General features: G+C 37.5%; 1 protein-coding gene across 19 annotated transcripts in view; it reads right to left on the minus strand.

Moving 5' to 3' along the window:
• The window catches only part of SULF1 (sulfatase 1), a 186,332-nt gene that overhangs the window by 79,499 nt on the left and 80,802 nt on the right, over nt 1–26,031 (minus strand). For all 19 annotated transcript variants that reach the window (XM_085537328.1, XM_085537331.1, XM_085537337.1 and 16 more), the window contains 2 exons: nt 25,020–25,091; nt 22,871–22,968 (listed from right to left, as the gene is read on the minus strand). The gene's annotated coding sequence lies outside the window, so the exon portion shown is untranslated. The remainder of the gene's footprint in view (nt 1–22,870; nt 22,969–25,019; nt 25,092–26,031) is intronic.

A 26,031-nucleotide genomic window follows, 5' to 3' on the forward strand; every position in this document is an offset into this window, starting at 1 on the left:
TTCTGGGCTGCTGGTAGGATGGAAGATCTCCAGGAATAGGCAGAACTGAGGGATGCTTGTGGCTGTGACAACACCATCAGTTGTAAATGAGATGATGTTCAGTATGCATATGAAAAGGTATCTATCTGTCCGAATGAGAATGAGACTCATTATCTACAAATGCAGAAATGCTGCCTTAAGAGTTGCAATGGACAAGTACATTTCAACAGGAAATTGTTCCCAATAAATCAACAAAATTGGTTATTATATGGGAAAGGGAGTAAACTAAAAGAAACAGAAATTACAGAATAGTAGACTGGAGCATGTCACAAGTCATCACCTATAAAACTATGGTAAAAAGGGTAATCTTTACTATAAATTATGCTATCTTCTGTGATTTAATTTCAGTTCAGTGGTCTATACCAAAATATATCAGCTGTAACAATTGAATGATACAGGTTTTAGCTTACAGGTGAGGACACAGCAGGAAGGCAATCTTAGGAAGCAAATAACCATAACCAAATAGCAAAGAGCTTTTGCTAATACGTTTTCTTTTTAGCGTGAAATTGCTTAAAACCAAGGCAACTGACTGACTAGTGTGAATCATATGCATCTCCTAGACAGTGTGATAAATGTCACAAGTTAGCATCTAATACCTGCCTAAGGCTTATTGCTGAAAAGCTGCTCCTTCTGCCATCTGTTTTGAAAATATCCTGTTGAATAAGACTTTCAGACAAATTTTGAATGTGTTATTTGCAAACTGTTTGTTGGATATAATATTTTCAGTTTCTCTGCATGTTCTACAGAACATCTTTCATCTACGTTCCCCAATTCACTGTGCAAACAATTAACTAATTGAATATCTCTAGTGCCAACTAAGTTAGACTGAAGCTGAAACAAAGAAAGATCATCTCAACTATTCTTTTTGCTCCTGCCTAGACATGCGGCTTAGATGGAAAACCTTAATTTTTCAATCCAAAAATGAATTTTAATACAATTTTATGTCGTGGAAAGAAAACAAAAAAATTCTACAAGGGTTTGTTTTCATTGCACTGTGAGATGAAAAAAGAAAAAAAAAAAAAGAAAGAAAGAAAAAAAAAGGAATCTGTGAAAGCTGAACTGCCATCCTCTAGCCAGCTCCACATTTAATGAAAGACACAGTGCAGATCATAGATCTCCACAATATTAAATGACAACAGTAATAAGTACAAGGCCCCACTAAAAACCCTACTGTATAACAACAGTGGTTCTTATGCCAGAAGGACCTTCCAAAACTAACACCATTCTGAAGTTTATTATGGATGATGACATGTCAAGCTAGGCTAGACCACGAGCCTGGAACCTGGAACCTGGAATCAGGTAAGCCTTTTTAAAGATGTATTTCTGTATGTCTTCATTCATCAACTTTGCATCAGAGCTATGGCTGCTATATACTTAATTAATCTCTTTACTTGCAGTTTGATCACACCCTGTTCAAAATTTATTAAGGTAAATGATAAGCCTACAGTGCCATATTGGGTCACTTTATTTTATTTTATTTGTTTATTTATTTATTTATTTTCAGAAACATACATGCTGACATTTACAAGATTTAACAGTAGTCACCATGTATTGATATTTTAGTCCACTATTGGCACAAACTAGACTCAGGTAAAATGTTCTCCAACCTCCATCATTACTCAAGTACCCTTCCAGTTCCTTAGAAGAAGAAAGAGAGCTTACAATGGTTGTCAGCATAGACGCAAGGTTACTTAGCAGGAAAGAAAGCATAATATAGAAGGATGGAACCTGGAATTACTAATCTAGTGGGAAAAGATCGTTGTGTCATTTTCTCAAGACTTTTACTTGTAATATATGGAAACTTCAATAAAAGGAAATTTTCATGATCTAGTAAGCAAGGTTTTCTCTCCTTCCACAGCTAACTATCACTGCTGCTATTTTGTGCTGACAATGAAGAATCTATCACTATTGGAAATTGTTCCGTATCTTGAAATAACCAGTGGTTATAACAGTTATATTAATCTTACTGTCATCTGGCTTTCTCAGAAAGAGTGTTGACAGTTGAAGAAGGTAGACAGCTCTTAAATAGACAGCTATTAAAAAGCTTGCAGCCTCCTTTGTTTACCAAAGTCCCCTGAATTTTGCAATTTTTCTCTGATGCACTGTGATTATGCATTTAGTTAATATTTGCTGTCTTTTCCTTTCCTCCAAGAAAATCATGTAATGTAAACACATCAAAGCTGTTGGCTAAACAGAATTTGCAAGTGATCACCCTGTGGAGGGTCTCCCAGTTTATGAATACTTCTAATAAGGCAATAAGTAGGAATATCCTCAATGTGTAATTGCTTACTCCTCCTCTCAGCAGGTTTTTCTTTACTTAATCATCAGCAAAATGTTCCATGTAAATCACAAAATACTCTAATTGTTTGATCATTCAGTTTCTTTGTGTTAGCCCTTTTGATATTTAACCTCTCATTTCAGACAGCTTTACAAGGATGCTTTCCTCAGAAACAGTATGTCTCATTTGATTCTATATTAATCAGTTGAAGAAAACATGTATGTTGCTAGGTTTGCAGTAAGTGTATGCATATGAAAGCTGACACAATCTTAGTTCACAATGAATTCCTTTTGCAACAGACCAAGAGCCCTTCATCTTTATTGACCTAGGGAGCAGGTCAGATATGATGGCTGCTACAACAAAGTCTCTTCTTGAATACAAAAATCCCTTTGCAGTCACAGCATCTAATCAGTCTGAAAATCTTAATTTTATTTAGCTTTAAAATACTTGGAGATAACAGCACAATAAGTTTGACATGCTAGAAAAAAGGCTAGTGCTTAATCTTTTCCAAGCCATGACAGACATGCAAATTAACATCTTGACTGGAAATGGTAAGCCTTTTGGCAAACTCTGAGTATCATTTGACCTGCTAAGTAAAGCAACAGCTCACTTCAGAAGAAAGTAACTTCAGTACCAGGTAAATGAACCACTTGTGTCTCTGTTAAAAAGTAAAAAAATTAGTCCTTTTTGTAAGCAATAGGCTGTGTTTTCCCTGTTTTGCATAGCATTGTTCACAGTCCTGGACAGTGGTAGAAAGCTCTATGAACAATTCTTCCTTCACCCAGCTTGTGAGTACGCAAGGGAACTGCATGCTACACGCACCTGTATTTTTTTTATCATGTGGTGAACTGTGTGCAAGAGGTTCCTTAATTACCTGGATTCATGTAAGGAGCAGAAACTTTCTTGTGGGTGACAACATAATAAGGATAACATTCTCATAGGTTTTATTTTTTTTGCCTGTCTTATCCAGCCTAACATGAAGAATAAAACTTCTAAGGATGCACTTATGCAAAATTACTATTCTTACACATGCATGTGCTTTACATGGGAGGTGAATAGCTAATAATGTTTAAAATAATGTTTTAAATAGAATTTTATGACAGTTTCAAAAGAAGAAAAAACTAACAAATTGAATATTCTTTTCAACAGCAGAATAAGCTCTCTTACCCACAACTGCTCAGGAATTAAGGTGTATGTGGCAAAAATCAGGGAGATCTTAGTTACTATCCTGTTCCATGGGATGAAAAGAAGCATTTAACTGCTTGGCTCCCACTGTTCTTGAATAAAAATCCAATGCTTTGTTAATATTTATCCCTTTCTCCTCTAACCCTACTATACATACTCTCTTTTGGAGTTGCAGGAAAACCAGCAATTATCACATCAAAGGTCATCAGTCCACCAGGGAAACTTGAATCCTTAACTGGTGGAGAATTGCTTCAGCTTCTGCAAACAGATCAGGCCAGCAAGTGTTTTCCCTCCTCCCTTCCCTCCTGTGATTCTTGTTAGTTTTATTTAATCAGCTTAGAAGACCTCCTAGATTTCCTGTGATGCCATATACTATCCTAGACATCAAAAAGATTTTTATAGTTCTGTTATTTTTATACAGAGGGAATAAAAGAATAACAACGATTTAACTGTGCTGCACAATACATCCAATCTGAAAAAGTCTGAAGGATTAAATCTTTCCTTAAATTTCCTGAAAGCTCAAATCTGAAGATATTGGCAAAATTCTTACTTCAATTGTATCAGAAGGATTTAAGAAAAAAGGTGAGCAGTGCAGAAGAAAATGAGAAATCGTAAAGTTACTGAACATTAGAAATACTGAGGACCACTGTAAAATGAAGAGCTCCTACAAATAGCAGGAGCATTAAATGAAAAAGTTAAGAGTTGAGTCCCCAGGATAAATCAAGAAATAGGTTTCAAAATAATAATATTCTTAAACAATAATAAATGCTCTGTTTGTGTTACGTATCTTCTGGAGTCATAGCCTTTATGGTTGTACATCTTGAAAGTTTTTTTGGCAATCAGAAGTCCTAAAAAAATATGTCTTTTTCTTCCAAATGAAAGATACATTTTCCTAGAATCATAAGATGCCAAAATTGAGATGTCTGATAAAGTAGAGAGAGTTGGCAATACTAAAATTGTGTTTTCTTCGGAGTTGAAGATGGAAGTGTTCTGATGACATAAAATGGGAAGGGCATCACATTCATCTGTGTTTCTAGCCTCACTGGAGAATAGATGACCAAACATCATTAATTCTGAGAGTATTACTTATTTTGGCGCTTGTACCTTTGCACAATGAATTGATTTAGGTATGTAGGAATATTGATGCTAATCAAAACATGACTTCAGTGTCATGTAGCCTGCTAGTGTGGGCAGGTTACCTCCACTAAAACAAAGTATCATTCAGTGCTTAAAAAATCATTAAAATAAATTAACAAATTTGGCAGAAATGTCAGGGAATACTGCTCCATTTTGTCTGAAGTATCATTTCTTCCTGACTGCTATTTCTGGCTCTGATCCTTTGCACAACTTTTGCAGCCAAGTACTATTAAAAAAGAGACTTTCCTACTATATATATGATGCCTTCAAAGTATTGTAAAAACAAACCCCAATATTTTTATCCAGCTTAATGTTTTAATGCCATTAGTTGATTTTATTTAATCATTTAATCCACATTCCCCCAGTGTCTCCTTTAAAAAGAGACTAGGAGTAGGGAACAAGCCTATGGACTGAGCCAAGGCAGCTATAAGTTTCTGAAGGATGGTTTTCATTTTGATAGCACTACAAATTTCTAATTCTATGTTTCTCTTTAATACAACAGGCTGTTCTCAGGTTTAATTTGGTGGAGTCACATCTGAAAAGCCAGGCAACCATACAAAGCTGAAATTTTAACCTTTCTTCCCAGTCCTCCTTACCAAGGGGTGAACAGATAAGACCTTCCTGAATGACAGACTCTTACCATGCACTACACTGGGTAACCATTTTGGTGAAGATCCCTCTCTTACACTCCTTTTGACAGGGCAGAACAGGAGAAGAGGGAGGCAGAAGAACTGTTTCTTCTCCTAGGAAAAGAAAGATCTGCTGTTCTCTTGTGTGCAGGCAAGATTGAGAACACTGGTACCACTGCTACGGTATGATATCAGTCAGTGGCCTTAAGTTACTTGCACACCCTGGTAATTCAGGGCCCCCTACATTATTAACTTTATGTAAATATAGTAATGTTCTTTTTTGTACTTTCATTTTTCAGCACCTATTCCTTGTTGTTCAAGGTTCAGTGTGGTTGGCCTAGTAAGGCAAGCTCAAGAATCAACTAAGAACATTTTTGTTTAGAAGTGGACTTTGTTAAAAGGTGGCCTGAAATGTTAAACAGCTGGTTTGTTCAAATAGATAATGTGAGTGAACATTTGTGCTTGACTTCAGAACATGAATATTCCCCGAACAAAATACAGAGCACTGAGGAATTTTGCCTAAAGCTATGGAATGAATGAACTGAATCATCCTCTGAAAAAGTGACATTTATTCAACTTCAAACTAAGCATGTAAAATATAGGAATCAATCACTATAGCAGAGAAAATAAGTTGGCATCTGAGATGTGAAATTTTATTTTTGTTTTATGATTACTATATTTTTCTGCTCATGTTACACAGGTAGCTCTGTAATGCCTCCTTTTTCTTTCTGTGGAAACTACAACCTATCCTAAGCACATAATAACACTATTTGATAGAGCAAATTCTCAGTTACAAAATGCTATTTTTCTGTGTGCTGTCCAGGGAGGTGGTGGAATCACTGTCCCTGGAGGTGTTCAAGAAATGTTTAGATGTTGTATCGAGGGACATGGTTTAGTGGGAAATATTGGTGGTAGTTGGATAGTTGGACCGGATGATCTTCAAATGTCTTTTTCAGTCTCGGTGATTCTATGATTCTGTAGTCATCACCATTAGTTACACATTTTCACCAGCAATGAACAAGAGCCTGTATGCCACAATGCTATGGTGTGATGATTTTTGGTTATTGGTATTCCACACCATAACATCATGTAGTGCAGTGGAGTTAAAGAGTTAATGGTCCAGTTTGGGGTACCTGTCTGGAAGCGAAGAACATATCCAAGGGCCCTTTGTGTTCAGAGAGAGGACATATGCTTTTGTGGTTCACCTAACCTTCCCTTTTCATTTTTTCGGCTCTCTCTCATCTCTGCTGCTTGACCCAACTGCATGTCCAACTTTAGCATTACAGTGTGGCCCTTTCCACCTTTCAGACACTCTCTCTCATTATACTTGATTTATCAGCTTCAGTTCTAATCACATTGTATCATAGTGCATTATCTTGCATTCCAATACTGTATTTAGTATATCAGTTTCTTTCTCCTCATATTGTTGTCACTGTCTTTAATTATTTTGGGGTTGCCTGTTTCCCCTTTTCAGAGGCATGGATTTGTGAATCCCTCCACCCCTCTCATCATGGAGCTGGGCCGAACCGGCCATGAACCACTGACACATTTGGAACAATCTGCACTAGAGGAGGTGACCCAGTGTCACTGCCATCACCACTTCACCCCCCGCCTCACTGTGCTCACATTCACTGTTTGGTATACATAGATGTACAGCAAGCAACAGTCAGTGTCAACAGGTGCCATTTTTTCCACATGAAGGAATTAAATTCCACACCATTGCTCCATGTGCACTTCAATATCAGACATCATTTTGTCAGACTGCTCTTCTGCTGCTGCCTGTCACACGGCAACAAAATATAATGGAATATTTCCAGGAAGGATCAACCTCTACTGCCATTTTACCAACATTCACCTCTGATATCATAGACCAACATAGCAACATAGGAAGCATTACTTTCAGAGCAGCCCCAGTATTAGCAGCTTAATTCTCAGTTACTACCATTTTCAGTCCCATTAATTTTGGCACAGTTCTGTTAGATTTCATAAGCAGAGCAGAAATCGATGATAGAAGTAACTGAAGGAGTTTCAGACTGGTCCATTCAAATTCCACTCAGGAATGCTTAAAGGAACTCCTTGGGTAGGGAAGCTTCATAGTCAGACAAAGGACACTTTGCAAAAGCCAAGTACACTGAACTACCCCGAAGTTTAATACTGTCAGGTGAAAATAACAGAGATTATTAAGGCAGTTTTTAAGGTTGCTGTTATAAACACAGCTACACCATTCTTCTAGGATAAAAACCCACTATCAGGACCAAAGTCTTTGTCCATCAACACTCAGGTTCAGCAATACAGCATGCATGATTATTTGCTGTTAGAAACATGGATCTCCAAGATGCTACAGAACATTGCATTGTAGAAGGTTACTGGAGAGCAGTGATGCTCAAACAAAAGTTACTCTGGCTAGCTGTATTTGGATGAAGTCACAAGCACTGGTTTTCATTTACAGAGAAATGGTTCTGAGCATTGTACCCAACAGATCATGTCTTTCCTTGAACTATAATTCTGCAGTGGGGACATTTTGAATCCTGGCCCATTAGTTTGAAACAGAATGTTTCAAATGAGTTTACCTACAGGACGCTCAAAATGTCTCTGTAATTTTAGGGAGATGAAAGCTTATTAAAAAGTAATGGCGGTATGTTTGTGGCACAGTGAATTTTGCAGCCTGGACTGCCTTCTTTCAATTGGCTGAGGAAATTCAGTCAAATAACACAGTATCTGAAAAGTTGAATTATGCTGAGAGAAGGGCAGAGGTTGTAAAGAATTTATTTTTTAAATTATTATTAATTTTAATGAATTTATAGTATGCCTAGAGGCTTGCACAATCAGAATATAAAAAGAAATACTCTCAATGCTTCATTTGATGTACAGTATTCTTATTGCCTTCAGGCACAGCATATTGTAAGACTGCTGCTTGTCTAGATACAGGGTCATGATTAACTGATGATTAATTAGTTTAACTTATCTGTCATCAAATTTACTACTCTCATAAGTAATTTCTTAAATGAATTAGATTGCATAGACAAACTTGGGCAATTATTGACATAGTTCAAATAATTCAACACTTCTAGCAGAAACGCTCAAAGAAATACAAGCAAACTGAAGTCTTACCAAATGTCCCAGTTTTCCCCAGGGTCACAGGCAACAGATTTTTTTGGCTCCACAGAGCTTTCAGAATCTGTTCCACATGGCATGTCTTTTGTCCTTGTTTTGATAAGAAAAGATTAAGGGACTTGCCCAGGCAAATAACAAGACATGACTGGAACTACCTGTATTTAAGGGAGTTCCCAATGTATTCAGCAGACAATATGAACAGTAGTTTCCTTCTCACTGTAATCAGTATCTTAATGTTGTCAGTGTTGACATTAAGTGTTCAGTCAGAATCTTGTCTACAGTTACAGTCTATACTTTTTATATGCAATTGTTACCATCTGGGTCAACACGGCTGTATGCTGTCAAACATCAATCACAAATGGCTGCACTCCAGTGATAAACAGAACCATTCTAATATCACTCTTATCTACCTTTCAAATTGTGAAGCTTAATTAATCTATATTTTTAGAGAGTTCTTGATGATGAGTTGCTATAGAAATGAAAAATATTTGTAGTCCATTGGAGACTGTTTCTTCAGCACAAGTAAGATATTTTATTTGCTATGTTTTCTTTAATTATGTTCCAGTCTTTTCTGTTGACGTTAGTTTTCTGTTGTCTGTCAATATGCTAGAGGCTTTTGGATTTAATTTATATATAAGCTTATGTCACATTTTTTGGAACATCTGTTTGTTCAAATAAGATTTTTGAAAGACAATTATAATCAAAAAATGAATATGCAGTCATAAAGAAATTGGTGGAATATCCCAAAAGTTTGTTGTCCAGAATTGTCTGCCTTTTGTGAATGCAAAATCACAGGCAGATAAAAATAACTTCAATTGGAAGTATCTCTATCAGGTATGGAAACAGAATGCTTCAACTGCTGCAGTTTTCACAGACATTATAAACTCTGACATTTTAATAAATGTGAAGCTAAGCGTTCAAGTTTACTCCAGATTTGAAGTATCTCACTGCTATATGAAGAAAGTACATGTATGTTAATGTTAAAGGTTTAGAGAAAATGAAAGAATCAGTGCTAGAAGACTATTCAGTGCTATAGGCATTCAAGAGCTGTCCATGTCAATAAGGACAGCATCTGCCTAGGGATCTTGGAAAATCTTGATGTGAAGAGATGGATACCCTTAAAGTAAATATATATAAATCCTGATAAACGTAAGCACACAGCCTCAGTCTGTGCCTATTGAGAGTGGATTCTGGAACGTGTTGGCTGCTCTGACTGAATATTGGTCTGTGCCACTCCTCCTAACATCTCAGAAAGACTCAGCAGTCAGAACAAGGAAACAGAGCAGGCTATCTGAAAACCCACAGCACTGTGCCTCCTCTAATAAATCACAAACTCCTCTCCATCAAAAGTGACCACAGCGCAGAAGAAAAGGCTTCATTCCATTTGTAACTTCCCAGCCTTAGAGTTGCCACCAAAGCCAGCTCCACTTTGGGCTTGGCAGAGCCAACACTGAGTTCAAATTAACAAATCCCAGCTGAATGCAGGATGACACCACTGAGATCCTCTGTGTTATCCAGGGAACTGAATTACCATAGAGATAGATATTATTCATATGGAATTATTAACTGTATAATGCAAAAGAAGCTGTACTGATTATGGAGTTGAGATGTTCCTAGAAGCAGTGTAGCCACATTCATGTGGCTGTGATCATCAGCTAATATCTCTAGCATGGAGACACATGGAGAATCAAGTGCTGACTTATCCTGCTCCTACATGGGTGCACAACTAACATATCTAGTGAAGTACTGCTTTGATGGAAGATTTTAAGAGTTCTAAATCCAAAAGAAATTTAAACTCTTCTTTATTTCTGAGCTGTCAGCAACCTGTTTTGCACAGAAAAACAAGTCAGGATTTTATTAAGGGAGTCAGATTCACCTACACACAGGAGAAAGCACAAAAATCTACGCACCACTTTAGGTCTATTTTGACAATTTGTCAGTTATTTTTAGATCTTAGCCTGATCCTCTCTAATGGCATGAATGTGTCCCAGAGGACTCCATTCTGCTTAATGCTAAACATTAAGGTGATGAGTGCTCTTTCTTTTATGGTACTAAACACTATTGGAATTGTTTGGACTCCACAAGACTGGCTCTCTAAATTCTGGTTTTAATAGTTTTACTGGAAAGAAGTAAGTGTAACTGACATGTAATGCTTAATGGACATTACTATACTGGACTGTTACTGAACACCCTGAATATTCTAATCATAAGATAGTTTAAATTTACTTTACTCATGAGCACAGCCTTATATATCCCTTTTACAATAGGTAAATGCAAATAAAAGTGAATTAGTAAATTGAAATGGATTTCAATTAAACCCAAGCATCACACAACAGAATAGGTTTAACTTTTATTCACATTACAACTACAGCAGTACTAACCCAATCATAATCTGTACTGCATATGTACATCTACATGTACTTGGATAATTATACTGTGTGGTATTTATCTCCACCCAGACACTTAGATTTAATATTCAGAATGTCAGTGTCACCACACGAGGCAGGTATCTAAGCTTCCGTAACAGTTTGTGTAGTCAGGGGAAACTGGGAATGTATTTAGCATTCCACATGCAGCTTCTTAAAGGTCCATCTTGGCAGGACCATCTTGAATGCTATTGCCTATACTGGGGGGATCAGATATTCACATACTGACATCTACAGAAATTCATAGAATCATCTAAGTTGGAAAAGACCTCCAAGATCCTCAAGTTCAATCATCCACCTGATCTATTGAGTCCTACTACTATGTCCCTAGTGCCATGTCCATGTCTTTAAAATACCCCTAGGAGTGGAGACTCCCCTGCGTAGCCCATTCCTATGCCCAATTATCCTCTCTGTGAAGAGTCTTTCCCTCCAATCTAATCCTTTCCTGGTGCAACTTTAGGCCATTTCCTTATGTCCCATCACTTATCACCTGAGAAATGAGACCAGTACCCTCCTTGCTGATCAGGAAATTGGCGTTTCTGAGCTTCTCTAGCACCTTTAACCGAAAAATGTAATGAAAAGACAAAATTCAGAAGAGTTTTAAGAAGTTCAGTTGTACATACATGGAATAAAATCTCCCTGTTGATGCTTGCTCCTTTGAGGTCCACCTAGAGTTATAACTATCACACAGTTAAACAAAAAAACAAAGAAAGAGGATGAATGAGTCATACTGTGGAGGGTTTCTTAAAATGTCATAATTTCCCAGATTCTGTCTGATGAATCAGAAATCACAACAAAACAAGGTTAGAGATTAAATCAATACCTTCATCTTTATCTACAGATACACACATATACATACATTATTTTCCTTTCCTTTACATTTATTTAAAATGCGGTGCTCTTATTTCCTCGTAAGGGTAGAAAATGCACGAGTGCTCTAAAATATACATTTGGGAAGAAAAACAACTGTATTTAAGTTCAGAAGCATCAATTGAAATCTTTAATTTTAACAACATAATCCAACATAATACTGCTGCCTTTAGAAGAATGACATTGAAATAAGACACCACTTGCAACACTAGAGATATTCTGTTACTGCTTTTCCTCATGCTTTAGCAAAGTTAGTTGTGCCTGAGTATTTATTGCTACTGTGAGGGAAAAACTGGCACAATTTTGGCTTCTAATACCTTTTCAAAAATTATTTTTAAATTTCTTTTTTTTCTTTTTTCTTTTTTTTTTCTTTCTGCCTGTAATGCTTTTTTGCTTTCTCCTGAAGCTTAATATACCATCACACTCAACAGTGTCCTTGTTCTCCTTCCTGTGTTCAGCTGTACAAGCAAGCTAGGAAAGCTGTCCAGATCCTAAATTTTGCAATGAAGAACCTGGAGGCAAACTATATTGGATTTTCAGATCATATTTCATCTCATCCTCCATCTGCCTTCTTCACATCTTTCACAGTTTTCTCTGAAGATGAAAAGGCAATGGGAGGAGAAATAAAAGGAAAAATGCTTGGGAAAGTGCTTAAACTTAGGGAAACTTTGATAAAATATGAGAGGAAAGGGGAAACAAACAGCACAGATGTGAGAAAGATGTGAGGAAAGCATGACTGTGCATAAGTCTGTGCTGATCAATTCAATCAGGGTCAATTAAACCCCTGCATGGACACCTGTGGAAAATGTGATGTATGAGCAAATGAACAAACTCTAGCAATAATCAGGTCACTAAAGCATGAACCAATGCACTTTTCAGCAAGCACACAACAAATCCCATCAGTGCCCTTTCAGAGAAATGTAGGAGCTTAACTTCAGAACAGCAATTAATATTATCCATATCTACCCTGCTGCACAGTTTAAGATACCTGAAGTTCCTTAGAGACCTAATGCTTGGCTTCTGGATCTGCTCAGTTGTCACCCTGTCTTTGTTGCACTAATTGCCTAAGATCCTGCCTTTAAGCTAAAGCTGTTTAGGAGATGCAAAACAGGCCTTAAGTCTCTAGAGGAGCCCAATTTGTGAGGCACACCTTGGCTACGGAAAATTCACAGGAAGTAGGGGATGTACCAGAAAACTGGAGATGTGAAATTCAAGCCTTCCTCACCCTGATGACATTCAGAGCTTCAGCTCCAGCCCTAGGAGGGTTCCTCTGTCACTGGGCAACAGTGACAAAAGGTTCCATCTCTTGAGAAAGCTGACCTGAACAAGATCCATGTGCTGGAGAGGAAGAGTAGGAGAGAGGCTTGGTTTTGCAGGTTAGACCACTAGATGGGGGGTGGGGGGGGTTGGGGGGGGGAGCAGAGTGCTGGCATTTTTGAGACCTTTCTGCTTTTCATCATGTGACAGTTTGGGGATAAATATATCCGGGACATTCTAGGAGGAAACACTGAGATAGAGGACATGGCTTCATAATATTTCTGTTTCCCAGAGAAGCCTAACTGTAACCTTGACCTGGGTTTCTGCATCTGTGTGTGACACACACCTGGAGTATCCATCCCTTTGTCACTCACCATAAGTTTCCAATTCTCATTCCTCACATCCCAGTCTAGGAGAAACAGTCTCCTACAAAGATTGTAAATGTCTGATAATACTTATCAAATTATATCCCCAGAGTGTCATAACAGTAATTATCTTTGTTTGGCTTTTGCCTAAGAGAATAAAACTTTCCCCTTCAGCATTCATTACCACTAAAATATACAGGAGAAGCCATGTTTAGTCTGTGAATCTTTGGGAAATGTCAAGTTCTCATCTGAGCAGCTTAATGCATTTTTCTGATTGCCTGTTAATGATGACTTACAGCATTGTGTAAATCTTGGTATTGTTACATGACTTGGTTATGTCACTCAACAACCTGTGAAGGAGGCAGGAAAATGGCACTTCAGTCCTGCTCCTAAGTTTCAGCTATTTGATCAAGATTCCTTTCTAAGCACCCATGTTTGCAAAGTTTCACTGAGACTATTGTTTTTTTGTAACTGCAGTTGTAAGGCTAGTTTGACCCTCTATAAGTAAATATATTTAAGCAAAAAATGTGTGCAACTCTCTATAAATTCTTCAAATATAGAAATGATTCTTTCAGTTTCTCTTTATGATCAAGAAGAAATCTGCTAGATAGGTAAAGTCAGCTTCAAAATTGTTTGCTATTTAGCTCAAGGCATAAAAATTCCTTTGGGAGGTCTGAACTAAATGAAGCTATAGATTTCAGAGCTGGAGGTTTAATAATTCCCTCCGCTGTATCCTCAAAGGCACAGAGCCCTCTTGGGCAGAGCCTACAGTTTGCCAAATCCACCGAATAAATGCTAAAAAGACCCTGATCCACTCAAACACAGAAACAACTTGTCATTACTTGCACTGTCAATACCTGAAAATGTGTGACCTTTGCTGCTGGCAAAGTAACATCTTACAGCCCAAAGGTACATTAAATGAGCTTAACGGAGAATCACTTTGACACTAACATTAATCTAGGGCATGTGGACTTAGGAGAATCACAAATCTTCTTTTATACCTTGAAGCAGGTCAAACATCTCCCTTTATAGAAACAGCATTTGAGTTCATATAGCTTAAGAAAATATCCATTACTTAAAATAAACATATCTTAAGACATATACAAGATATTTTAATTAAGTAGCTACATTCTACTCTGCTTACCTTTTCTCTGGTGTTTTAGCAGTATATATTATTCCACTCCTCACTAAAACTTGTTTATTTTGCTAAAACCAATAATACTCCATATCCCAGAAATGGCTGCATTTCAGTGAGAAGTGAAATGATCCCTCTTATCTTCTCTATGTGGTGAATGCATCTTCACTACATGAGGATACGTTTAAAACTGACATTTAAATAGAAGCCATGTACTTTTCAAGTTTGTAGATGAAAGATTTTGTTGCTTTTCATCCATCAAGAGTGCACATAAACTGTTGTTTAGGAAGGAAGGAAGGAAGGAAGGAAGGAAGGAAGGAAGGAAGGAAGGAAGGAAGGAAGGAAGGAAGGAAGGAAGGAAGGAAGGAAGGAAGGAAGGAAGGAAGGAAGGAAGGAAGGAAGGAAGGAAGGAAGGAAGGAAGGAAGGAAGGAAGGAAGGAAGGAAGGAAGGAAGGAAGGAAGGAAGGAAGGAAGGAAGGAAGGAAGGAAGGAAGGAAGGAAGGAAGGAAGGAAGGAAGGAAGGAAGGAAGGAAGGAAGAGAAAGGTCATTATTTTTTTAATTAAATAATAATATTATTTAATATAATATAATTAATTTAATATAATTAAATTCCTCTCATATGCACTGGAGCAAGTCCTACAAAGGTAAATGGTTTGCTCAGGAGCTATACTGGTGCTGTATAAAGAAAAAAATTCTAATACCATCTTTATTATTATTGATTTATAAGATGCAAGTTGTGTTTGTGAACTCACTTGTCAGGCAGCATGAGCTACATATCTAACTTTAATCATGTCACAATCATGAATCATAGAAAATATGGGAACTGTATGATATTGGTCTTGTGCTAGAGCAGCACTTTAATAAAAAAATCACCAGAATTTTTTCAGAAGTCTCAAGCCTCAGTGAGGACAGTTCTATCTTTGAAATGTTCCTGAGCAAGAATCTGTGAGCGTCCCTGCTTGAGCAGAAGGATTGGACCAGATGGCCTCCAGAGATTCCTTCCCAACCTCAGCCATTCTGTGATTCTGTTCCTGCACTGGAACAGATCCACTCAGCTCTCTGTCATCACCTTCTCTCCCAGCAAACACTCCGTAATCACCACTCTGTTGCTTATTCTAATTAATACTCTTTGAGTCAATTTTTAGATCTTTGTTGCAATTGTATTTTGATTATGCTTCGTCTTCAGCTCTGCACCACATTTCTTTATTTTTCCCCAGTCTGTGTTGGTTGTGTGATACAATATTCAGACTGCTCTCAGCAGAGCAACAGCAAATTACAGTGCATCCTCAATCCAAGAATCAGACTGGTACAACAGCACTTGGTAGTATCTAGGAGGGAAATGACAGGCAAATGATAAAAATAGCCATCGTCTCCCCATTGCAAATACTTCCATAGAGTTAAAAATTCGTCATGATACAGCTGGGTACCTTGAGGTGTCAATGCCATCTGTGTTCTGAGTACCACAACAGAAAGTAGTCCTGCTAGAATATTAAATACAATCTTAGCACAGGGCTCCACAAACACTATCTTCCACTCCTCTTGCTTCTTGGCCACTTGTTGGGCTATTTATAAATTTATCTAAATCAATACCTCAATTCAAAGTCCATGTTTCTGCAGAAGAAAAACTGTGCTTGCACATTATTTCTGGTATTCTACACAATATCAGTAGTTACGCACAGTTTTAAGTACTCAGGAAGGTATAATAGAGACAATTCTTTACTTGGCCCTACTTACAGTATGAAAAGTTATGGGAAAGGCCTGATGCCTGAAGGAAAAGTTAATGTGTGAAAGAATCTGAAAATTCCAGTAAAGAATGTTTTTGTTTCAGCTACAACTACTGTGCCATCATATCTTTATTTGCTTTTAATTAGTTGCATGGTTGAACATCGTTACTCAGTCATGTCTCTGGCTATTTATAAATTATAGAATTTATGGCTATAATGACTTGCTTTGTTAATCAGTGGTCATATTTTATTGCCTTAGTCATCTTAATTTACATCTAATGGGATTTCAGTATCCCATAGAAGCTCTGGATCTGATCATGTAAGGGTCTGAGAACACCTTCAGTGGGAAGCAACATGACCTGTAACTTCCAGGACTGATTTCTAAAGATAAACATGCCCATAGTTTGACAGCTTCTGAGGCGTGAAGTCTGGGATTTCTCTATGGCATTTCTGGGCATCCCATTACTGCATTATCCAAGTTCTCTTTAATCTTAAACGTGTATTTCCATAGCTCTCCTGTGACACACTGGAGCAACCTTTTCCCTGTGGCACTGACTTCAGCTCTGTCATACAGGAAATGTTGGGAGGGAGGAGTTGAGACTGAATTCCTCCAAATACTAGGTCAATAAACTAACTAGTGCACCACCTTTCTTGCTGCAGCTTAACACCAAAAGGGACTGAGAATGGGGTGATAACTCTTACAGAATCTCTCATGTACATTTCATCTCTCAATTGTACACACTCCAATATATCAAAAGCTGTAAAACTCTATGGAAACCCATCAGTTTTCCTTCCACTTGAGAAGTAAAGTGGTGGAGTAATCATCCCTGGAGGCATTCAAAAGACATGTATTTGTGGCACTGAGGGACATGGTCAGTGAGCAATATTGGCGGTAGGTGGACAGTTGGACTGAATGATTTTAGTGGTCTTTTCCAACTTGAATGACTCTATAATTCTATACATAATCTGATCACTTGTCAGGAGAAAAACCTACAAGACACAGAAAACAGGCTATTTTTAATTCCTCCCAGGAAAACCTGAGGATGCAACAGGGAAAATGATTACAACTAATGGCAACAGTGAGCAAAGAAACATTCTAGTAGATCTGTAAATCTGCAGGAGAGCACAAATGCTGGAAAGTTTTCCCATTAGTGTTTCTTGGCCCTGATTCAGTAAGCTACTTCATTGCTATGTCAATAGCACATATACAATGTATAAACACATGTCCAAGTGCTTTTCTCACTGCAAGTAGATTTAAGCTGTTATAGATATGCCATTTTTTTTTTCTAGATGACTATCACAAAACAAAACAAAACAAAAAGTAAGGAAATGTTAATCTTAGCTGTATGTGTAACTCAGAGAACGTGCAGTTTTAGAATTACTGTATCTCACCACTGATGTCACATAAAGCAGCTCTGTTTGTTTGCACAGTTTTGGTTCAGCTGTTTTTCTTTTGTCTTTTTGGTCTTACTACATAATGACAGGAAAGAGTTTTCCTTGTAGTATTCTTTTTTTCCATTCTCTGACTATATCATTACAATCTTAATGATTCTATTGGTCTATTTCCTAATAAAGACATTTTGCATTTTGCAAGAAAAACAGTAAGATACTTCTGGATCAAGTTACTGGCAGAAGAAACATGTGGCTGAAAACAAAACAAAAAAAAAAAAATCTGCAGTCTTCTAAAACCTCCATCTGAATGGAAATATTTGGAAGAGGTAGAGGAAATAATGTCACATACAATTATTTTATAAACCCCACTTTAAAAACATTCTTTGTATGCAATACTAAAATTATTTTTATCAGACTACGTGTTGTATGCTGATGCCCTTGGATAGCCCCAGTTTTCCACTGAAGCATAATACAGCTGATACTGGTTAGGAAGGAAGTGAGTTGGCTCTTACCAGGGAAAAACACCATCTAAATGTGGGAACACCTCCTAAGTGTCCATAAATACTTACAGAGACTGGCATTTTGAAAGCTTGACCTTGAACTCTTATTGGTACATGTACAAGAAAGTTCCTGCCTTCAGTTTGGCACAGGCTAGGACTGAAGTTATATATATATATATATATATATATATATATATATATGTATATATGTATGTATATATATATAAAATAATAATAATATATATAGATATCATATAATTACTATTATTTTTGCCTGTCTCACTTATACTGAGCATACTCTCAGTATACCAGTCACCTAACTGCTGACTGCATACTTCTCATTAAGGCATGCAGTGCAGAGAAACATGCTGGTAAGAAATGCAGCGAAGCAACGTAATCAGCAGCTGAGAATCCCTTTCACTTTGTAGCAGGAGGAAATGAAGGAGAAAAACTTTGTGCTTCCTCTTTGGAGCTCTACTGGTGTGAACTAATTTAATAGGGATGAGCAGCCACAGGGGCAAACACGTGCCTGTTGCTTCATATAAGTGATATGTGTTAGGCTATGGATATAAAAGTGAATCCCAGAATCTTCACTCTCTCGTCTTCTAAAGCAAATAATCCAAGTCTATTGTATTGATATAATGCAGAAAACTCCTTCTGGATGTTAATCGATTGTGTATATATATAAAAAACATATAAATAGTTCATGTGTAAGAAGGAAAGGCAAGCAAATGGGAAGAACACTCACTAAGCCAGGTCAGAAGTGTACTGTGGGCAAGAAGGTCACACACACACAAAAAAGAAGAAACAAAGGGGCAAAGTTGTGTCTCCTTGGTCTATCTCATTTTATCTACTACATCTATTAAAAAACATTTACCCTAATATATTTAGGGAGAAAGCCCCTTATCTTTCAGTAAATATTCCCTTTCTACATAATCCTCTTTTTCAAACAGAAACTTGTAAAATGAATCAATTTTGTTTCTGAATTGGAATATACTAATGAGCTAGAACAGAGATCACTGAGGGTAAAATTCACCTGGGAGATGCAGCGAGTAATAGTTTAGCACATGCTTCCTGGCAGAAAAATTTTGTGTGGATACATGTCCAAACTTGTATACATATGAACAGAGGTAAATGACACAGAGATGTGCCTCTGAGGTGTTAGAGGAGTCTTCCCATGGGGGTTCCTAATTTCTGATAGGTATTTCTTGTGGTCTTTTAAGGGTAGAAATAAATAAATAACTATAGAAATAAAAGCCTTTAAACAAGGGGGTGAAAACCATGACAAGATCCTGGCTAAAGAATGTCTGCCTGACTACAGATTCAGCATGACGTGGCTGTACCCTCTGCTGACATCAAATAAATCTGAAGTATCAGAACACAGAAGGTGGAACTCTAAAACAAACAAACAAAAACAATCATAGTTCACTGTAAGCCTTTCAGGAGGATGCTCAGCAATGCCTCCTGCTGATAGACCACTGACAGTGGTTCAGTTTATGTACAGTAAAATGAAAAGTGTCTTACAAAACCTGTTACTTGCACTTGCTGTATCTCTATGTTTCCTATCAATCTACTGCCTGTGGGGATCCTCTGAGTTATTTTATGAGACTCATCTGACTGTTAAGTGAGCTACTGCAAGATATTCTGCTTGGAGACACCAGTGGACAGTGCAGAACTCTGGAGAGCTCAGGTCACAAAGTCTACCTCTCCTCAACCTTCTAATTTGTAAAGAAATGCCATAACACAAACATCTCTGGTTTTTACTTCAAGATCAAACTCATTTAATATTAAATGAAATCAGTTTTTCAAGCTCTTGATAAACTGGAATCCAAAAGCCTGTTTGGAGCTGGGGTTGAGATAAATATATGTGCACTAATGAAACATATTTCTAAAGGACCTAACCCCAAGGGTTAAGTTCTGTTCAACTTAATTAGCTGAAGTTGGCTTTTGGAATGTCAGCAGATAATGTGCCAGGAAAGTCTTTGCACTAAGAGTGTCATTAATAGATTATATACATAAGAGACATGATTTTTAAGCTTCAGGTCAAAAAGCCGTCTTTTTATTTTTCTTGGAACTTTCCAGCTATTTTATACATGGTACAAGTGATAACACTTCATTTCATAATAAATATTCTGAAGGCATTCCTAATGCAGACTAATACAAATTACATTTATGCATACTTCACAGTTACAGTTTCAATGTATGAAATTCAATGTCCTTAAATCTGTAGAAAAGGTATATTTATAAGATTTTCTTGAGAAATCACTCTACAAAAGCATGTGATGTAGTCAATGAAGATTGAAAGTCTAAAGTTTCAGGTTAGATAAACACTACCCAAGCTTCTTCTAAAAAATATTAACTGTAAGATTCACAAAAAATTACTGGGAAATATTCCAGTAATAAGTCTTCCATAATACTGTTTGTTTCTCCTACCTCTGATAGACTGGTAACAACACCAAAATGATCACTATTCATTTCACTGAATAGAAGGCATTGCAAATAATAATCCAAATCATTTTCTCCATGAAAAGGTCGTTCTTTTGCTGGACATGAGCCAGCAGTGCGTTCTTGAAGCCCAGAAAGACAACAGTAACCTTGGCTGCATCAAAGGAGGGGTGGTCAGCAGGGCGAGGGGGGTGACCCCATCCTGAGTATTGACTCGAGCGAGGCCTGATGCCTTCAACTCAGGAAGAACATGGAGCTGTTTGTGCAAGTCCAGAGGGGGGCCATGGAGATAATCAGAGGGCTAGAGCACCTGTCTTATGAAGAAAGGCTGAGTGAGCTGAGCTTGTTCAGTTTGGAGAAGAGAACAACCTGAGGAGATCTCAGTGTGGCCTTGGCTTGAAGGGAACTCAGCAGCAGGAGGGAGACTGACTTTTTACACAGTCTAATAGTGGGTAAAGGGTTAAAACTAAAAGAGATGAAATTTAGATTAGATGTTAAGAAGAAATTCTTTACTCAGAAGGTGGTAAGGCACTGGCACAGCTGAGCAGAGAAGCTGTTGGTGCCCCTTCCCTGGAGGCACTCAAGGCCAGGCTGGATGGGCTCTGAGCAGCCTGAGCTGGTGGGTGGCAGCCCTGTCCATGGCAGGGAGTTGGAACTAGGAAATATTTAAGGTCCCTTCCAACCCAAGACATTCTATGGTTCTGTATGATCTAAACCATTACACATAACTTGCACTTCCACAGAAACCCAAAGCACGCAAAGCATGCATTTTCTTGGCCCTACTCTGGTTAACGTCTTTACAAGTAACCTAGAAAAGTATATTTCTAGATATATTTAGCAGATAACGTTGAGCTGGAACTGGAGATAATGGCTAGATAGATTGTACAAGACAGCCGGGATTTCCTGATGAACTGTATGCAAGAAAACAATACATGCATTATATAAGACCAATATGCAGCCATAGATTTGGAGGGAAAATAAAGCAGACAGACCATGGCACCGGGAATACACCTTTTTTCTGGAAACTATGGCTCTGATAAATATTTGGCAAATACTTCATTGAAAATTTTGAAAATAAAATTGTTTATTATTTGAATGAGGGGACTCCTTCAGCATGCATTATGCCAGAAAGCTAACTTGATAACTAAATATATTCTACCAACTATATAAAACACTACTATTTGCAAAATAAATAAAATGAATTTACAAAATAAAGCCACAAGTATAAAAAGTATCACAGTATAATTTTGAGAGATATGACTCCTTTTAAAAGAACAATTAGATTAGTAAGTCAACTAACTGATTGAATAATCTTGTGTTCCTTCTAATTGTTACAAAGATTATCTGAAGATCTAGCAGTTTAAGTATTATGTGATTCAAATACACTGTGAGCTTACATGTCAAACAATGACTATTTACAAACAAAAATTCAACATGAAAACTTCCACAAGAAATAAACTTGATGAATACCAGATGTCTTTCCTTACTAGTAATGTCTTAATTTTAACTCCAAATTTACCCTTGCCCTGTATATACCTGCTATTAAATCATATACATTTGCAAATTGTTTAAACATAAATGTTTCATGCAAATGAGGTGATAGAAAATAATATAGGCGAGTGAAAAAATGAATCTCAGAGTATTTTATATTACTGCTCCGTGCTCTGTCATGTGACTTTGTATTCTTCCTTGTTGAGATATATGACTTGATACTCTTAGGCTAGTGCTATAATTCTTATAACACAAAGCCACCATAGAACCTGCAGTGGCCGCCTAATTCCACCTAAAAGTCAGCCAGGCCTTGAAAGCACATTACTGTTCACATCTTTTAGAACTACTTTGTCAGAGTCACACCAGACAGCTTGCATAGTGCTTTTCTTTACCATGAGCAGCTGCATGTAGTGAGATTAGCTTTGGGTTTTATAATCATCAGGTTTACATAAACAAGGGAAAATTCCAAGCCATTACTTTTTGCTTAATGTGTATCTTTTCCTGCAGAAAAAGAGTGTTTTTATCATGACAGAACTCAAGTCTATAAAATATTCCTTTTAGTAACGTCAAAAAAGGCACATATTTTGTTCACAGGATATTACTCAACAGACTTAAAACATACAATTTCTGGATGTCTTAAAAGTGGAAAGTTAATAGTAGCAAACTTCAGATTGAGAAGCTATCTGTACAATCATTTGCTTCCTCATGAAAATGTTAAGGGTCCTCGGGTTAGCCTTGAGTCTTTAAAGTTTGGCAGAATAGAATCTCCAGAAGATTTACTACAGCTTAATTATTGACCTGACATAATACTTAGGCCATGTAGCGCATGCTGATGGCTTGTTTGGTTTAAATAATTACTGGGTGAGCATTTTATTTTCATACCTTTGAAGATTTCCTGAAGTTAATGTGCCTTGGTTAATTTTCATAGCACTGGACAGAAGTCTGTATTTCTTGCTCAGTGAATTTATTGTAGGCAACACCTGAAAAATGGGAAAACAAATTAATACTTCCAGCTGCTAGGAATCACAAGTTTGTTGTAACAAAAGCTGTCTTCATACTAGATTTAGATGTTTTTGCAAAACTAAACTCGTTTATTCTTATTTATTTTGCTGAATCACCATGCAGAACTAACTTTACCAATATCTAGCTTGATTACAGAACCAGTTTGATTAGAAAATGCCTTCATAATCATTAAACCCAACCATCACCCTGACCTGCAAAATCCCATCACTAAACCTTGCAACCTTGCACCTTAGTGCCATGTCCACATCTCTAAAATACCTCCATGGTATGGGCACACTACAAGTCAGTAAGATACCACATTTAAAATAACATAAACATTAAAGAAAGAGCACACTTTAATGTATAAGGATACAGGCTATCTTGTGTATTGCTTCTTACTAAATACTTATCAATACAGACCTGCATTATATTTTATTCAGCTGTAAACACCAAAGTTCAAATAGCTAGGTTCATCTCCACTGAATACTCTAACTTGTCAGGATATTTTCTGAGAATAACTGTAGTATTTTCACAGAATTTTTGGAGGTGTTTTTTTTTTAGGCTTTTTAGTTTGTCTGTTCAATTCTTTCTTCTTTTCTAAATTGAGTTACTATTAAAATCATCTATAAATTTGCACAAACTAATCTGTCTTGTCTTTCAACAGCTGAAGTGTAACTACCTGCATCTATGTCAACTTTATGTCATCTTTATTCATCTTCATTTGACAAGAACCATATGGTTCATATCTTCTTCCTCATCTGACTTGAGCAGCTATCAAAATGCAGGATGACATAGTGGCTCTGCTCAGGAGAATGTTCCAGTGATGGAAAAAGATCTTCGTTTTACTTATGTCCATGAACACTGGAAATATTTTGCTCACGTGAGCTAGTGTTTCACATTCCCTTAGCTATGATTAATTGCAAGCTTCTGAGGACGGTGGTTGAGGTGAGCCTGGTGAAGGATCAAGAATTAGCCCTGCCCGCCAAAATCATATCACTAAATGGCAAACAGGTTGGCCTTCAGGTGAGACAGTTCTGTCATTAGACTGTCCTCCCTGTCATACCACAACCTGAGCTGCTACAGAAAAGGAGCAGAACTGGAGACCACTACCTTGGCAGTCAGCATGCACATTACCAAACCCTCACCTCGGACATGAAGACACTAAAGCCACCAGACAGTGTTTTCCTGCCTACACCAGCCCATTGGCTGAAATGATCTTTCTGTCCTTCATTGTTTCCACTGTTGTGAAGCCTGCTTCCTCATCAGTCTGCCTGCTCCCTTTCTCAGGAGCTCTCTCCATCCGGCACAGCACCCTTCTGGGAAGGACCAGCCAGAGCCTGGCTGCCTAATGCTTGTGTACTCTTGAACAGCTCTGTGTTCTGATGCTAGTTTTGGAACAAGCATGCTTTGCTGTTTCCTAGAGCCATTTCATAAGGGCAGTGGCAAGTAAGTTTATCTGTTTTGAGGATGAAGAACACAGTTAGATTCTTCATTTGTGAATTTCTGAGAGGTCATGATTAGGAAAACTCTGGTGACTCACGCAGACGCCAGCATTATTTCATTCACAACTGGGTACCTGGGACCATAGAAAAAGAAAATAAGGAATTCCCAGGGAAAACTGGGGCACTTATAGCTATAGGTTCTAAGGGACAGTGTGAAATAACAAACAAATAAAGAAATGAAGAATCCTCCCTTCAGCAAACCCAAAACAGAGATAACATAAATTGGAGGAATCTGAAGTGCTTGCATTTCTCACATGCTGCTACAAAATGAAATGTAACCTTTGCTGCTCTAGTGCAGAACAGGTCGGTACAGTGGTACATACAGTATCTTGTGGTGGACTCATTGTATCAGTGAATTGAAAAGGACTCAGAATTTTAAAGCACCAGCTCTTAAGCAGCCAAGACTGTGATGGTCTGGAGAAGTTTAAATAAAAAGCTGCCAGCATTTGGGAACTTAAAAAATTACCTCATAGTTATTATTACACTATAAATAAGTACTTGCAATATTACAGTCCTCTAAATCTTACCTTTGTCTTATGCAAGAAAGATATATTGTCATTGTTTTTCCACTCTTCCCCAGATCAGTCTTTCTTTTCTGGCTGTAATAAATAAAACAATAAAAAGTTATGACAATTTCTAAGCAATAAATAACACACATTTATCTGTACATTATTTCTATGAATATATTCCAGCACATTAACAAAGATATTACCCAGAGTATTGGATTTAGAGCTGTTCCATAAGCCTCACAGGGAACGCTGCCTCCAACTCCAGCAGGGCAGGGTTCTTAATTTATCAACAGTTCTCTTATACTGCTAGTGCACAGTGTATGGTATCCACAGAGGGCAGTAGCTCTAAATCTGCTTCTGCAGGTGCAAAGCAGAAATCCAGCAGGACTTATATAGATTCCAGCCAGCAAGTTCAGTTAAGCCTGCTTCCTAATAAATCAAAAAGCAAACCAGTGTGCTGTTAGGTTTTCAAGTCAGTAGTGGCTGTGAAAACCAATAGGCCTTCTGGGATCTCACCTTGAAAACTTAAACCCAGAATCTACACTGAACATTCTTAAATGTACAGCAAAAATATATAGGCATGAAATAATTGGAGAGGTGAAAATAATGTTATTGTCGTATCACCTAATATGGTTTTTTTGGCTCTGCTTCTTGCAGAGACTGGTCTCTCCAGTAATAAGTAATAAGGTTCTTTCTGATGATCAGGGCTAATGTTTTAGCAATGATGTAAGAGCTAGAATAAGCCAGCTGAAGGGTTTCTTTGTGGTTCTCACTAGCTACTATTGAACCTTATGAACAACTAATGAAAACTTGCCTTTCTCTGTGGTATCCTCAGTATGCTCTTCTTGGGCATGTATATTGCATGGGCCAAGAACCCAGGAATTAAACAAAACACTCTTACAGACAATCCCACTCGCACAACTTATCAGTCCCAATGGCCATATAAGTCCTCCTTTGGCTGTACCTCAGAGGAATCAGCAAAGCCCTGATGACATTTGGAGTGCCAGCAGTTGGAATGAGTGAGTGGAGT

Source organism: Coturnix japonica, chromosome 2 (assembly GCF_054131305.1).
Source record: "Coturnix japonica strain WE chromosome 2, WE-NBRP24, whole genome shotgun sequence".
NCBI classification, from domain to species: domain Eukaryota; kingdom Metazoa; phylum Chordata; class Aves; order Galliformes; family Phasianidae; genus Coturnix; species Coturnix japonica.